The 16,284-nt window shown below is 51.0% G+C and overlaps 1 protein-coding gene across 3 annotated transcripts in view; it reads right to left on the reverse strand.

Moving 5' to 3' along the window:
- TNRC6C (trinucleotide repeat containing adaptor 6C) overlaps window positions 1-16,284 on the reverse strand; it is a 283,773-nt gene that overhangs the window by 91,732 nt on the left and 175,757 nt on the right. Inside the window, exon 1 of one of the 3 annotated variants that reach the window (XM_084492531.1) lies at window positions 12,622-14,051. The exons of the other annotated variants lie outside the window; for them this stretch is intronic. The gene's annotated coding sequence lies outside the window, so the exon portion shown is untranslated. Of the gene's footprint in view, window positions 1-12,621; window positions 14,052-16,284 lie in introns of those variants that run through there. 3 annotated transcript variants of the gene reach the window in all.

Consider the following 16,284-nt stretch of genomic DNA (forward strand, 5'->3'; position numbering starts at 1 on the left):
TTGTGATACTTTGTGGAAAAAGGGGCCTCTAGTGACAGATGATAATTGAAGGCCACAGTGATGCTGTGTGTGCAAGGGGCGACAGCTCCACGTGGGGACTGGCAGAAGAAGAACAAACAAAACAGAAAATGGAACTAAACACTTTACTACCACTCCAAATAGGAGATTGGGCCAGCAATATAAGAACAGCTTAAAAAGTCCTCAGAGAAATTGTATGTTTTTCCACTGGCTGGGCCTGATGCAATTTACTGTAAGAACAACTGTGTCTAAGTCCTCACCAATTACCTTAAAGAATCTGCAGAAGATGGATGGCACCCTACAAGACTAACAAATGGCAAAGATTGTGCCTATAACGTAAAAAGGGAAGGCGTAAAAACATCAGTACCAGCTAACAAGGATTTGTGAAGAAAAGCTACATCAAATCAGCCTGATTTCTTTCCCCCCTATGGCATAGCTACAGGCATTTTTAACAAGGAAGAAAGGGGATGCAATACAGGTAATTTATTGACTGTTCAAGCAAAATGTAAAGCTTTGTTAATAAAAACACAGATGCTTTATTCATTTTCAAAGAACAAGGTAGGGACCATAAGCTAAAAGAAAATACAGTAAGATGCCTGCAAAGCAAGCGGACTCAGCACTTCCCCCTCCAACAAGGCAGAGCGCCACTGGGTTTTGTTGCAGTACACACGTGTCCAGCAGCTTTCAGTAGTTTATTAATCACTTTGCTGCTGGAATAACGTGTGTGTTAAATTTCCAGAAGATGTTAAGGCATGGGGCTGCAAAACATTTAAGGGCAGAATCCAGAACTGGATAAACTTGAGGTGTAGTGTGAAACAAAGCGAAGTGTAATGCAGTAGGAGATGCAGGGCAACGCGTTCAGTAGGGATAATCATGTGCCTCAGTACAGCAGGGGGAACAACTGCCTGAACACCAGCTTTGGGGAGAGAAAAAAAAAAGTTTTTACACCAGATCTTAAACCAAAGGCAAGGCAACAATGACACAAGCAGTCAGGAAGCCATTGCTGGTGTAGTAAGTCCAGTTTTGAACAATGTGCTTCAACAATTTAACCTGCGTGGAACTTTCCACACTGTAGCATTATAAAAACAAACAAACAAACATTAGGAGACATACGAAATCTTTCTAAACACATTTGTGGAGAGTAAAGAGAGTATCTGAATAAAGGAATACATTTTTATTTAAAAAAAATAACACCAATACAAGGCCAAAGTGACACAAAGACAACTAGTCTGGAAATAAGAGGCCTCTACCCATTTGTGAAGTAAAATCCTACAACATCCTTTCACAGAAATTAATAGGGGAAAAGCCCTCAACTACAGCACTGTGTATGTGTTACATGTGTAGGTGGGATCATGCAGCTTGAAACTAAACCCTGTAACTTGAAAGTCTGGGTGGAAAAAACTTGTCCCTGTGAAGAGTCATAAGTGAAGCTTGAGGAGCATTTCTGTTTGACCTCAATTTATGACTTATTAATCCCAGGCTCTGGGGTTTCCAGCTGCCAAATTACATTCCTGTCCTGCACTTGTCACTCCTTAATACATAATTTGACTTGATGGGATTTCTCCCTTCATCTGAAACATCAAATTATCATCCATGGCTAACTGTGGGTCTGGTACCTTATTTTTCCAGTATCTGATCAACCTCTCTCGAAGCGTGGAAGGCAAAGCTGCTCGCCTAGCAAGAGCGGTCGATTGTCTGACTTCTGAGGCCACCCAGAAATTCCACCAAAATTCCTGCACAGAAGTCGACCTCCATAAGACTATCCTCGATCTTTCCTTTTACTCTACAATGCTGTTTTGGCTCCAGGTCTTCTTTGTGTGCATTTTTATTTGTTTTCATTTGATTTGTTTACAAATTACTGTAGGTACCTTCAGGCCTATGACACTCTCTAGACCCTTGTCCGCAGCCACCTGTAACTGCGAGGGCTCAGACATGATCCCCACAAATCCCCTTCCAGGCTCTTTTGAAATCTCAGCCCCTTTTCCTAAGGTGCAAGACATGCACAGACAACTTAACTCATTGCTGAAACCTGTGCAGGAGCACAACGAAGCTGCCATTTAGAGACACACCAGAAACACTACAGCTTTAGCTGAGAACAGGATGTGAAAAGCGCCATATTCAATTAAAATATTATACTGAAACTATGGGGAGATTATAGGTTGCCCAAGAGACCGAGTTAATAATCTTGCTCTTACAACCTGTAAAACAGAAATTCCACGACCGGGAGAGAAAAAGAGCGCTTGCCTTACACGCCTCGGCCAAAGGCTGCATCTCCAGCGGCACCAGTGTCCTAAACTGGGCCATTTTGGACTCCTGGTTGAAGAGCAATTACAGCCTGACAGCACGGCGAGGAGAGCACCGACTGCTGCTCCCTGCAGGACCAAGGCTCTCGCTGGAGGCTTCCAGTTCACCCAGCGTTAACGTGTGACCCTCCTCCATACACACATAAGATAAGCAACCACTGAAGCAAATTAGATTAGAATAAAAATAAAGCAGGCTCAATAGCAACTATCATTCAATTGGAGATTAAAAACAAAACAACCAAAGAAACCCACACAGCCGCCTGGCCTTGTTCTAGCCTCTGCTAGCTGCCTACCAGTCACCAGAAGCAGAGAGGAAAATCTCAAAGAAAAACCCTTTACAAACAGGGAACGCAGGTTAACTGTAACGGGTAGGTCAGATGTCTGAGGCTCCCTGTTCGAGCACTGCCCCCGTCCCAGAGCATGTCTGTAGGGTTTGGGGGTTTTGTTTTTCAACTACAGACTTCCTTTTGTTCGCTCTCCTGGATTGTTACCAGATAGAGTACTAATGAGAGTACTAGTGAGAATGCTTCAATAGCTGTGCTACGCCTTCATTATGAAGTAGTGAGTGCAGACTGATACCAAGTGGATTTGTACACCAAAACTGGGTGCAGAGGCCTTGACAGCCACTGTGCCCCATTCCCAGTGAGTTTATCGCTTGAAACTACAGCCAGTCTGCCCCCAGGTACCAAAAGCTCACTTGTGGCAGGAAAGCACTAAATGCACGCTTGGAGCTCGTCATCCAGCTCAGTTCCATTTAAAGGAATCTGCTTTTATTTAAGAGCAATTGTCATGCTCAGAAATGCTCTGTAATGTGAACTGAAGCACAGTATAACTGAGGGTAATCACAAAGTTTGCTTAAACACGACGCTGATCCAAATTAACACTCCAGCACAGATGATCCTATAGGGCCCAACGCTGCTGTCACACAGGCACGCTGCCCCTTCTGCGGAGGCGCTGCTCTCCACAGGGCATCCCACTGATGCACCTACAAGCTCTGCTCCGGGGCAGCCAAGTCCCTGGTAGGGAAACACAGGCGCAGGCTGGAGCACGGCACATCGAGCCTCTTCCTTACGCACCGTTCAGGCACGAGCCATACCAGAACTCACCCCTCCAGCCTGCTGAGAACACCCCAGCAGACCAGACCTCAAGCACCCCACCCTGTGCACTGCTCTGCCTATGCAAGGATCGAGCAAAGAAATAAGAAAAAAAGAAAAAAACACCCAACCAACCAAAAACCAGAAGGGTTTCCATTACATTCACCACCTAACACAGGCTGTGAACAGCTAGAAACATGCTACGAGCAACATTCCCCTCCCCCAGCAAACAGAACTGACTCCTCTCTTGGAAAATTAAGCTCCAGACTACGAACAGTGAGCACAACGAGACTCAGCTTCAGTGCTGCCTCCCTCCCAGGCCAGCCGATATTTACCAGCAGCTGATGGAGCATGTGGTGCGGAGCTCTTCCCCAGTCTTCCTGGGACATAATACACAAAGGGAAGCAGCTTTGCAATCCAGCAGCTCAGCAAGAGCGCAGCCTTTTCGTCTTTCCCAAACACTACGTTTGCTATTTTGGCTTCTACGACTACACGAGGAGATGAGAGCTCTGTGCCAAGCGAGGCAAAGCCCCCACGCCGGCCAAGTGCTGGGCTAACTACCACCCATCGACTGACCCAGGCGCAGACACAGCCTGTGGACAAGGCTCCGGGCTCGAGCTCTTTGCCTGGACCTGCAGAACACGCAGGGCAGCGCTGCTTCCTGCGGGGAGGCTGCAGAGGAGGAGGCCAGGAAATAGGAACAGGAGCAGCAGCTCCACAGGATGTTTTGCCCCCGGGCTCTCCACACAGGGTCAGAGGGACACGGTCAGGCACAGAACAGCTTCTGTGGAGGATTCCTTCAAGCAACACAGCTGAATGCTTGATTTTCTCTCTTAACAGACAGGAAAGGTACGTTTACATTGCTAGAATGATGTACAGTTTTGCCTGTAGGGCTTCCAGTGCCCCAGTCCGTATTTCCCCCTTTGCATCAGTCGTGTGCCAGCACGCAGCTATTTACCAGCCGTGCACGTGCCCGACTTCAGCACAGACCTATCTGCGACCTCCGCAGGCCTCCTCCAGTCCACATTGTCCTATGGTGCCAAAACTGGTCCAGAGCTAAGCAGTGGGAGCCCGTGGAAGGGTCTGTAGGCAGGTGGCATCCTGCTCCACCACTCCTGAGCACCTCTGAGCACAAAAGCACCAGGGAGACCATGGGCACGGCCACGGCCCACGAGGCAGGATGTGCCTCCAGGTCTAGAATTGGGAAAAAATAAATAACAACGCTATCCCTCACGATGTAAGAGCTCCGAATGGTCCTCCATGGTACAAGCATCACCAGCAGGAGGTAGGATGGAAAAGGGAAAGCAGATTCCTTGCCGGAGCCAGGAAGACAGTAAGTTTAATGGGAACGCGGAGACAGAGCTGCAAGCTGTTGTTAAAGTTTATTCCTTTAAAAGATTTCAGAATACACAAACCCTCAACATCCTCCTTCTGCATTTTTAAATATGTTGGGTGAGCTCATTGAACATTCAAGTTGTTGTCTTCGAGTTTTCCAAATACCATTCTATTTAAAGGCACTGTGAATAGGGAATTCAATTTATCAAATGAATGAAAGAAGAATTCTTAGCAGGAACCCTGGTGAGCTAATCAAGAGTCACAATAAAATGTCAGGGGTCCTGGAATTCTCCACAGGAGGTTAACACCAAATGTGATGTGAGTAAAGGAAGACAAAACATACTACAGACTAATAAACTGTACTCAAAAATTGTGCACTGCAAATACACGGAAGTTTAAACAAATGAAGAAAATACTGGGTTTATGCTCTTTTTAATACATCCCTCCTGTTTAACTGCAAAAATCAAAACATTGCCCTCCATGAACATTTCTCTCAACTTAAGGATAATACGTTTTGCATCAGTTTAGCTTTTGTTCCAGTGCATCTTCAGCTGCAATGCTGTTTTCAAAGCTACTACAGCAATACAACACAAGTTAGACAAAAAAAAAACATGTTGCATTACTGTCTAGCTAGCCTTAGGCTGGAAACTGAACCCACAGATTTCAGAACAAGGCTTGCTCTATTGGCCAAATATTGAGGAGGCAGAAAGGTCTAGGCTAGCACCTCCTCCACAGCTCTACCAAAGAATTTAAAAGATTAATTCTGTGTTGCTGAAAAGGTAATCCTTATTTCCATTACATTCGTGGAGTTTGAAAGTTCTGTTTCTCCACCTCGCTTTCCGATATTAAAGTGTCTGGCCACCAATTCCTGCTGATAATAAATCTAGCAAGTGACAGCCAAACAGAGCATTTTCATTTTATATTTAACTGTCAGACCCATGATCAGAACAGCCTGTGGGATCCCATGTCTCAGCTTAGCAAGCGAACAGCCTCTCCCCATGCGGGAAGGCGAAAGGGCGTGAAGAGAGAGTTGGGGAATGGAAACAGCCATAAACGATCTTCCAGGACAAGAAAACCAGCTGCAGTAAACACCACTTTGGAAATCAATTTAGAGTGAATCACAATCCCAGTAATGACTATTTCATGTCTTCAGTTAGTCCCCGAAATGCCCAGGGGAGCAAATATCCTCAGAAAGATAGTCAAAATGTCTCTACATGTGTTATCTGATCAGCAGAAGCTGACAGAATTCCAGAAAAATCAGTTCTTGCTCGCCTGGATGCTGACAGAGGGGCCGGGGCATCACAGCTGCGATGCTGTTGGACTCTCAGAGCATCGCAGCACCGCCCAGCCAGCCCGGGCTGGCAGACACCATCTCTTCTATTTTCTGCAAAAGGACAGGGTTTTCTGCTACTCTAATTCACCTACAAGTTTGGGAAGAACATTTCATCTTCACCAATGCAATAAAAACAACTGAGGGTCCTTCTTTTTAAGCAAATAGTTACGTAAGCATCCACTCAATAATACAGCCACTGCTTTATTCAGTTATTATGCTTAAGTGTAGTAGCACAGCATCAAGACTAATGAGTTCTTGGTACCCAATGAGACTTAATTGGATTGTTCTAAAAGTGAGAGTTTCAAAAACCTTGATTAGCAGCAGAACTATCACAGAAGTAACAAATATCACACGTTCATAAAGCTCTAGTGAGCCCCACAGAACATCTTTCACAACAGTGCTATTTATGCAGTCTCCTCGAGTGCAGCAATCCTGCTACTGTGACAGCCCAAATTTAGTTCCACACCTGCACCAGACACCCACATTTTAGGATCAGATTAGAAAATCTCAAATACCATTTAGGTTGCCACTACTAGGCTATTGTACCAGAAGAACGTGTTATTTTCCACATTCATTCATTTTTAAACGACTTTAAAAGATAAACCTCTTTATAGTGCATTATCAGCTAATATGACAAAGAGAAACCAAACACTTTCACACGCAGGAAAACGCAGAGGGACATTAAAAAGAGATGTGATCAGCACTCTGATGCCAACAGGTTATTTTCAGCTGCCAGCGAGTTTTTGCAGCGTCACAAAACCAGGAGGAGGTACAACACCGTCTGCACGACATCAGAGACGAGGCAGAAGCAGACCTGCAGCGAGGTAGTGGCTTTTTGCAGCAAGGTAAGGGCTTTTTTGCAGTGAGGTAAGGGCTTTTTTTTGCAGCGGGGCAATGCCTTTTTGCAGCGAGGTAAGGGCTTTTTTTGCAGCCAGAGCAGCTGTCGAGTGACCCATCCATCTCAAAGCTGAACATGGGGCAAAATTCAGACTACAGGTGTTGGAAGCAATTCTCCTAGATTAAGTATGCTTGTGCAACTGAGCAAAATATTAAGAGGGAAATTGAGACCTGCAAGCAGAGACTGGTTTTGGTAGCAAGCTACCTGAAGAGTCCTCTCTAACTTACATGCACTCCTGCAGGCTACGCTTGCAGCGTTAGGAAACCAACTTCACCTTTCACACAAGCACAACCTACAGGGCTACCCTTAGCGCACTGAGCTCAACCAAAACCACTGCAAGCAATGCCCGAGACCTCCTCGGGTTTTCTGCTAACAGCAGGGAAAGAATGGCAGCAAAATGGCAGGCAGCACAGCACCTCCCGCACCCCATGGCTGGCTTTCTTGAACATTGAAGTGCTTCCTGTGGCTGGCACTGCACCCTACCACCCTACTCCTTTGTTTCCCAATAGCCAGCTCCTGTTTAAAAACATCCCTGCTGTCAGCAGCCCTGGAATTAGCACCAGCCACCAACGGGAACGTTTGGGAACACCGAAGAAGGAAGAGGCTTGGGATGGGGCACGGCCGGGCACGGCGCTGCCAGGCTGAGCCTGAAATAGAGCAGGCAGCAGCCAGTCTCGACTCATTACTGATGGGCGCTCACGCTGACCACCCAGAACGGCATCCAGGCCACTGCGAGCACTATATATAGCCCCCAGACAAAACAAAAAGCTCTCCTGCTTCGCCTTCCCTCTTGCACAAACAGCAAGTGAGGTCCAGCAGCACCACGCAGGAGGGGAAGGCATTGCAGGGAGCGCAGTGGCTGGAAGCAGACATGCCATGCCAGGGGAGTTTTCTGGACCAAGAGCACAACAAAAGGCACTGCTGCCATGCCCCCAAAAAGCCATTATGGGAAGGCACACACAGACCCCGCTAACAAGAAGCTAGGGAAAAAGAAGTATGGGTCTGCCCGGCAGGAAGATGCCCACGGCAGGCACTGGGCACTTCACAGCCCAGGGTGGTTTTTTCCTGGGGGTGGGGGCTCTCCTTCCTTAAATGAGCCTATGGCTGGTAGCTGCACGATAACTACTTTGAGATCTATAAACATATTTTTCTCTGGGGCTTAATTACCACAAAGGGATGCCAATCGACTTGACAAGTCAATTTTTCTCCCAAATGAAAAAAAAAAAAAAAAAAAAAAAAAAAAAAAGATGTTCTCTAGCAATTCAGTGCTTATTGCTAAATGGGAAACAGAATCACACGCACAAACAGCCACGGGATAAATATCAGCTATTTTGAAGACAAAGCAATAAGCAATTGTTAACATTTCTCATACTCTAGCTTCCGAAACATAAGATTTCCTGATTGAAATCTAAGTAAATGCGAATCTAATTTTCGGTTTTTCAAGTGGATGTATATTTCAGAGCACAGGAAAGCAAGCTGCAGATCGCTGTTTATTACAAATGACTTCCACCTCCATAGCCCTCAAAGGCAAACTATAAAGCTGTGCGCAGAGCTCGGCAATCTGGGCAGCCAGCCATAAAACATCCCTGCCGCAGCACAGATAACTGCTCTCGCTCTCGAGCCATCCTTGGCTGCAAACCCACAGGGAAGAGCTCCAGAGCGCAGACCTCACCGCCGCCAAGGCTTCTCGTGTTTTATGAGCTCCAACTGCAGCTCCAGTCAGGGCTCGGCTGAAAAATTACAGCGCGGACTCATATCCAGCACCGACTCCGATGGTGATGCTCGGTGCGCTGAGAGCTGCGAGTTATTGCAGAGCTTCAGGGAGACCCAGCGCCCCTCTGTGAGGCGGCTGGGATTTGGGTGGAGGGATGTCACGCTACAGAAAAAGACAAAAGAATCAGCAGCGCACTTTAAAGCGCTGCTGCTGCATTTTCCACAAACGGTGTGTTCTTTGGTATCATCTTAAAAAGCTCTGCCACCGTTCTGGGCGAGAGCTGGCAGTTTGTTATTATGATCAAATTTAGACACTTTCACCTTGTGCAGATTTTAAAATACGTTACTGCCAGAGCAGGAAACTGCACGAGGGAAGTTTCAGAAGATGCAGTTAGCACTGGGTGCTGGGATCCAAGTAAGCTGGCCGTCATTAAGCAGCGATAAAATGAGCAGATCTGCATCCGGTAATTAAGATGTAAAACTAAGCTATGCCTTCGGTAGGCAATTTTCATAAACAGCTCAGATTCCTAAGGCAAGATCAAATAGTACTTTGATTCCCCTGCTTTCACGCGTTCAGAAGAACCATCTTTCATTCCACCACCAGCATTTACCAGCGAAGAGACTGTGCAAAGCACATAGATCATTAAGTAATGCAATTTACTGTCACTTCTGGATCATCTCCCCATTCAATAAAGTATACTTCTCCTCTAAATACTATTTGCCCTGGCTGATATCTTCATAATACAGCTGAAAACCTCAAGCCATTATCACTAGAAGGCATCAGCTGATCCTAAATTGGCTAGACTGCAGCGTCACAGGCATTTAAGAGGTTTCCTTATCATTCATCTTTAATAGTAAGGGATCGACAGGCTCCTACCTGCAGCTTCTAGGCCAAAGGGAACCCTTCTAATGGCATGACCGTTATCTTGTCATCTGAATTTTGAACAATTAAAACAATAGCACTTCTGTGCTGCACATCTCTTCTGTAACCAAAGATGATAAATTTTTAATCGCTTCTCGTGTTCGAAGTCTTACATAAAGCACTGATTTATTTTTTTTTTTTACATAAGCAATGTGCGTCCTGCATTTCGGTTGCTACACCTTCAGAAGCAGCAAAGACCCGAGCAATAGGCACGGCGCATTTTGTTTACTTCGGGAAGGATTGGCCATTTTATTTTTAAACCCGCAGCTCTCGTAGCCAGCACTATCTAGCAATTCTTTCCAAATGAAAGCCTCTTTTTACTAAAGCAAAGGATGGCTCCACCCCTGACCTCCTCCTTCGGCTTGTTTTGGAAAGGGGCCAGATGACAGCATTTGGAAAAGCGCATGTTTATCTCGGCAAGGCCAGCTGCTGAGAGGAAATAAATGTAAGTTAACATATTATCCGGTCCCACATACACTGCTCTTGGTTAAGTCGTAGCAGCTAAAACTGAAAGTAAACTCCTCTGTTGGGCTTTTAATAACGAGCTTGCCACTAACGAAAAAAGGTCTCTGCGTTGCATCTGAATTGATTGCAGAATTGAGGTCATTCTGAGTTAACAGCAGGCAGTAAATCCCTGCCATGATGAATATAATTTCCCGGCCTTTCTGAATGAAGCGAGTAAAAAACAGCAATAGGAGGTTTTACTTCCAGGCTAAGTCACAGGCGTACTTTCCATACGGTTAACATTCAGCAACAGTTTTTTACGATACAAAAAGATGACAGCTTCTGCTTAACAAAACCTTTAGCCTTACCCTGTGCCATTGCTACTCCAGTTTGCTAAGGTACTGAACTTGAAAGCTTTGAGAACTTCAACAAAGGAGTTTCAGGCTGAAAGTACTCTCATGCCCAGTTATTCTATTCCTCATCTTAAGGAAATTTCACCCTATTGTTTTTCAACGTCTTAAAATGCACCTTCAAGTAAAAAAAAGGATGGAATTACCTTTCTTCCTTTAGACATAAGCAAAAGATCATGAAAATCATCAAATGCATAGGTTGTTGCTTAAACAGGAAAAACTATTAGGGGGAAAAAAAAAAAAAAAAAAAAAGAAAGACAGGTGGATTTTGCATTCATCCCAGCAAGCTCCAGCAGGCTCTGGAGCAGCAGACAGGGTAAAAACCTCATCCCACTCACCGGGGATCAGAGGCAGGTTGTGAAAGACCCAAAGACATCCATCTCTGCAAAGCCAGCCCGGCTCGGCCGTGAGGGCAAACCCCAAAGTCACCCAATGCTTCTGACCACTGCAACAAGGCTCGAGGGCAGCATCCCAAAGAAAATCCCACAGCCCTGTGCCAGCACAGAAGTGGCACAGACCAGGGCTTCCCCCACAGGGCTGGGGAACCAACGCTCAGCATCACACCGAGCAGCCTCCAAACCACCCCCGGGCTGCAACAGCCCTACCAGCACCCGCAAACCAGCCCCGTAGGACAAACCAGCCCTGTAGGACAGCACACTGCCTGCTTAGACCAGCTTCTTGTCCCAGACGCACCCTCATGGCTGTCAATGCACGAATCCGCGTGTACAGAGGACAGAAACATTAATAAAGCCTCATTATTTGGTCCTGCCATCTGGGAGGGCTCTACGAAGCCAGCCTGCCCGCGTCTTCTCATCGCTAGGAACAAAATGTGGGGTCAGAAGAGGGGCTGGCTCCAGGGACCCCCTCGCCCCCGTGACCCCCAGCACTGTGCAGCTGGGCACCGCCATGGGGACAGCTTGGGGACGAGGGGACAGGGGACGTGCCGCAGTGCTGCGGGGTCCCCGCTGGTCCCTGCATGGTTCAGCTCTGCTGGGCAAGCTCCCATCGACCTCATTCACTGCAGCTGCCTTCGTGGGCTCAGGGTGAGGGGCAGAAGAAGCCAGGTTAGCCCAGACCAGCGTGGGGCTCATCCCCCAAAACACCAGTGGTCCATCAGCAGAGACCCCAAGAGTCTACAGCAGCTCTGCCAGCTGGTGGGTGCAAGCCTGGCGTGCCCATTTTACCATTTTGCGAGTAATTATGGCCAAAAAAAGAGCAGAGATGGTGCCATAAGTAGGGGTGCACCACCAGCACCCCCTGAGCCCAGGGACCTGCAGTTGTTTGGGGCTGCGCCCGCTGCATCCTCGGGGTGCACCTGGGGAAGTGGAGGGGCTCCGGGGAGCCCCAAGGAGCCTCTGGGGAAACACCAAGCCCTGGCCCCAAAATGGGGGAAAGTGCCCCAGAAGCGGGCTGACGTAATAACGGTTATTTCTCGCTTCCAGGTGGCTCCGCTGTGAACAGGGGCGACCTCCTCGCTCCGGTGTTAGCAGCACAGGAGCTGACCGTGGCGCCTACGGCTGATGGAAAGTCGGGTAAAAAAAAACAAACACAAACGTGCACGTCCAGTACAGCCCAGTAACCCCCAGCAGGACCACCACCTCTGCACAAAGGGGACCCCAGGAAACCAAACACCAAACACCATCCCCCCCCCATTTTCCTCCCCTCCCTCCTCTTCCTCCCCTCCAGCCCCTTGGCTCAGGGTGGCACACGCCAGCACGCCTGGAGGAGAAATGACAGCAGCTCCCACTGTGCCAGGAGGCGGGGGGAAAGGAGGGAAAAAATAAAAAGAAGCGGATCTGGAGCTGGGGACTCGCAAGGTTGAGCCACCGCCGGGGACAAAGCTGGGGAGCACAGCCCCAGGAGTTTTGGGGCTCGCCTCGGAGGGACCCGGCGTGCCCCCGGGGGCGGTTTTGTGCACGGAAAAATGGCAGATGGAAAAACAGTGAATGCATTCTGGCACGCCTGGAAGTATTTTCAGAAGTTTCGAGGAAAAAAAAAAAAAAAGAAAAGAAAAGAAAAGAAAAGTGGGTGAGATAAAGGAGGGGGTGAAACGTTTTGTGGTGTGGCTGCTTCGCTGACTTGGGGGGGTGAAAGGGAGGCAGCCCCCTTCCACCTCCAACTTAGCAGGCTGCTCCTGCTACCCCTGCTTACCTTTTAGTCTTTTCTTTATGGGGCTCTTTGGCAGCTTTCGGTTCAGTCTTGCTGTAAGGAAACGAGTGAGTATTTTGTCTACCGTGTAGGGGTCTTTCTGACGTGTTCCTCTCTTATTTTAATGCTTTCTCTTATTTTTGTTTTCGTAAGTGTACCCGTAATTTCACGAATCTGAATACGAAAAAAATCTCACACGGCCAAAAAATTAAGTTTTTTTGTTGTTGTTGTCGTTCGTTCGTTTATACACCCCCCCCCTTTCAAAAAAAAAAATAATAATAAAAATAAAAGCCAGAAGTCTGCCACACAGAAGAAAACCCAAGAGCTCAACAGGAACACGCTGTCCACGCGGAGTCGCCAGGAGCCTCGGTGGTATCCAGCCCGGAGGAGCGCAGCCAAGGCAGGTCCAATCCCAGAAGGAGCTTTTGATTTCCAGTGGAGCCCAAAAAATAAAAAAAAATAAACCTCGAGACGGAGAAACCGAGACCCGGAGCCCCCGGCTAAGCGGCCGCGGGAGCGCGCCTCGGGGTCGCGCCCGGCTCGGCCCCGGGGCTCCGGGCTGCGGAGCGGGGCGGCAGCCGAGGGGGGGGCTCAGTCCGCATGGGGGGGGCACGGGCAGAAAGTGCAAATTAAAAAAAAAATAATGAGAAAATTAAAAAAAAAAAATGAGGAGAATTCGGGGAAACAGTTTCGTCGTGTTTTGGGGGAGAGAGGAAAAAAATAAAAAAAAAAATATGGATCCCCGCTCCGGAAAAAAATAAAAATTAAAAAATTAAAAAAAAAAAATAAAAGAAAAGAGGCAGAGGGAGGCCGGGAGCCTCACATGGGGCTGCGGGGTCCCACCGAGCCCGGCGGCAGCGCTCTGTCCGTCTGTCCGGCCGCCCGTGTGTCCGTCTGTCCGTCTGGCAGGAGGAGGGAGGATCCCGCAGCCGATCCCGCAGGAAGCAGCGGGCGCGGGGAGGGGGCTCCGGGGGAGGAGGATCCAGAGGAGCCCCGGCAGCAGCAGCAGGAGGCGGAGGAGGAGGAGGAGGAGGAGGAGGAAGGGCCCGGCAGGGGGAGCAACGAAGGGAGGAGGAGGGGGGGGGGGGGGGGGCCGCGGGGCGAAGCCTCGACGCTGCCTCCTCCAGCAGAGCCTCGGCTGCAGGGGGAGGCCGGGGCGGCAGCGGGGGGTCTGTGTGTCCGGCTGTGTGTCCGGCTGTGTCCGTCGGTCCGTCCTTCCCCTCTCTCTCTCGCTCTCTCTTCGCAGGCAGGAGGGGGCCGGGCTCAGCGCCGCCGGGCCGCCGCTGCCCCGCTCCTCCGCGCTGATGCCTCCGCAGCCGCCTCCAGGGACACCACGGGCAGGGACAGGGCCAGGGCCAGCGACAGCGACACGGACACCGCGGGCACCGCCGCCACCACCGCCCCCGGGCGCAGCGCAGCCGCCGGTGCTGCCGCCGCGGCCATTTTGTCGCGCACTGCCCCGAGCCCCGCCAGGCAGCGCCACACCGAGGGGAGGCTCCGGCGCGCGCCGCCCCGCCCCGAGGCCACGCCCCCTTCCCCCTCCTCCTCCTCCTCCTCCTGCTGCTGCTGCCCCCCCCCCAACGCCCACGTGACCGGGGAGCCCCCGCCACATGCAAATGAGCGCGGCGGCCGCAGCCAAACGGAGCGCAGGGCGCGCGCCTGGCCACGCCCACAACGGGGCGCGCGCCAACCCCCCCCCGCGGGAAAAGGGCGGCGGGGCGGGAACTGCTCGGGGGAGGGGGGGGGCTGTGCACGGGCACCCCCGTGCAAAGGGGTCTGTGCTCGCACCCCCCCCCCGTGCAAAGGGTGGCCGTGCATTCGTAATCCCTGCCCCCCCCCGTGCAAATAGCACTCTATGCATGCACCTCCCCCGCGTGCAAAGCGGTGTCCGTGCATGCACCCCCTCCCCGTGCAAAGGCGCGTTTGTTTATGCACCCCCCTCCCCCCCGTGCAAACTGGCATCCGTGCATGCACACCCCCCCCCCGCCGTGCAAACGCCATCGATGCATTCCTAAACACCCCCCCCCCCCGTGCAAACAGGCGTTGGTGCACTCGTGCACACACCCGCCGTGCAAGCAGGCACCGATGCATTTTCCCCACACCCCCCCTTGCAAGCTAATGCTGCAAAAAAGCAGCAGCTGGAACAGTTCCTTGCTGGGGGGGGGTGGACACAGAGCAGCCAGGGGAGGCCAACGGAGGGGGCGAAGCACGGCCCTGCTGCACCCCGGGGTGCTGTGGGTGCCCCCGCTGTGCCAGCAGGGGCAGCCCCGATGCGTGCACCCCCCCATGGCAGGCTCTGAGCAGCTGCACCTGTGCAGATGTGTAGAGGCGTGCAGCAGCCAAATGCACCCATGCATCCGTGCCATGTGTGCCCCGACGCGTGTGCAGCGCTGGCTCAGCCCCTACACACGGGTCTATAGGGCCCGGCCACCCTACAGCGCTCCCTGGGTGCACAGGGCTGCCCCGGTCAGCCCGGCCCCACGACCCTGTCCCATGCATCAGCCGGGGCGTTGTGCCCGGGGAAGGGCGCAGGGCCTTTCCCAGGGATTGTTTTTCCCCACGGGATCGAGGAGAGAGTCAGGGTCTCTTGCCAAAGTGCCGCGGGGAGGAAAGGAATGCGAAAATGAGTCATTTTCGCTGCGAGTTGTTGTGTCTGGGTCCGGCACCAGGTCCTCCCTGGTTCCCTCTCCTCTGCTGATTCCTTTTCCCCGTTCTGCAGGGAATGATTTTGGGAAGCGCAAGGCAATCTAGAGCCTGACCCTTAATTTGTGCAGCCCATTCATGGTGCTATGAGCAGGCTGGGGGTGAGGGCAGGGCGCTCGCTGCAGCCGGACGGGGCCGAGGGGAGCAGCGCAGCCTGGGGCGTCTCAGCTCATGCCCACGCCGGGCACCGCAGCCCCCTCGCAGCTGTCCCTTGACCACTGGAGGGAGCCCATCTTGTGCCAGCGCCACCCGAATGCAACCTGGAGCACAAAACCCACAGCCCGTGACGCGGCCTTGGCATCGGAACAAAACATCTCGGGGAGGCCACGCCGCGACCTGCTGCCACGCACGGCATTGTAGGAATCAGACCTAAAACCCCATTCTGCTTCATCACCGCAAAGGAAGGGGAAAAACAAGGACGAACTAAGATTTTTTTCCCTGTTTTGAATCCAGCACCATTCACAGGAGCGCTGGTGGCAGCCCGCAGTGAAGCACGGGCACCCTCGTGCCCCTTGGCTCGGTTCAGCTCCCGGGTGTTGTGCAATGCAGCTCGGCACCCGCGGGCTCCATCCCGCAGCGGCCACCCCGGGCAGCACAGAGGTTGCCACACCGCTGCTTTCGACAGCGCTGCTGCTCGCCGAGAGGCAGAGGCCCCGAGCACGCAGCGCGGCCAAGCCCCGCGCCCTCCCTCCTGCGCGCACGCCAAGCGCGGTGGAAGCGCCTGGCCACGGTCACAGCGTGCCCCAAGGAGGCTGCCCCGGCCCCAAAACCCCGATGGTTATTGCCCAAGGGAACATTCCTGGTCAAATTTGGCCCAAAATTGTGAACGTGAAAATATTTCTAATTCGAAACACCCTTCCAACGTGCAGTGATTTCCAAGAATGGCCAGCTCCGCGGGGTGATGCCAAGTTGCTGGAGACCCTGAAATGTCAAAACAGAATAAACCTGAAAGTGATTTGTGTA

This window comes from Aythya ferina (assembly GCF_964211825.1).
Source record: "Aythya ferina genome assembly, chromosome: 18".
Taxonomy (NCBI): Eukaryota; Metazoa; Chordata; class Aves; order Anseriformes; family Anatidae; genus Aythya; species Aythya ferina.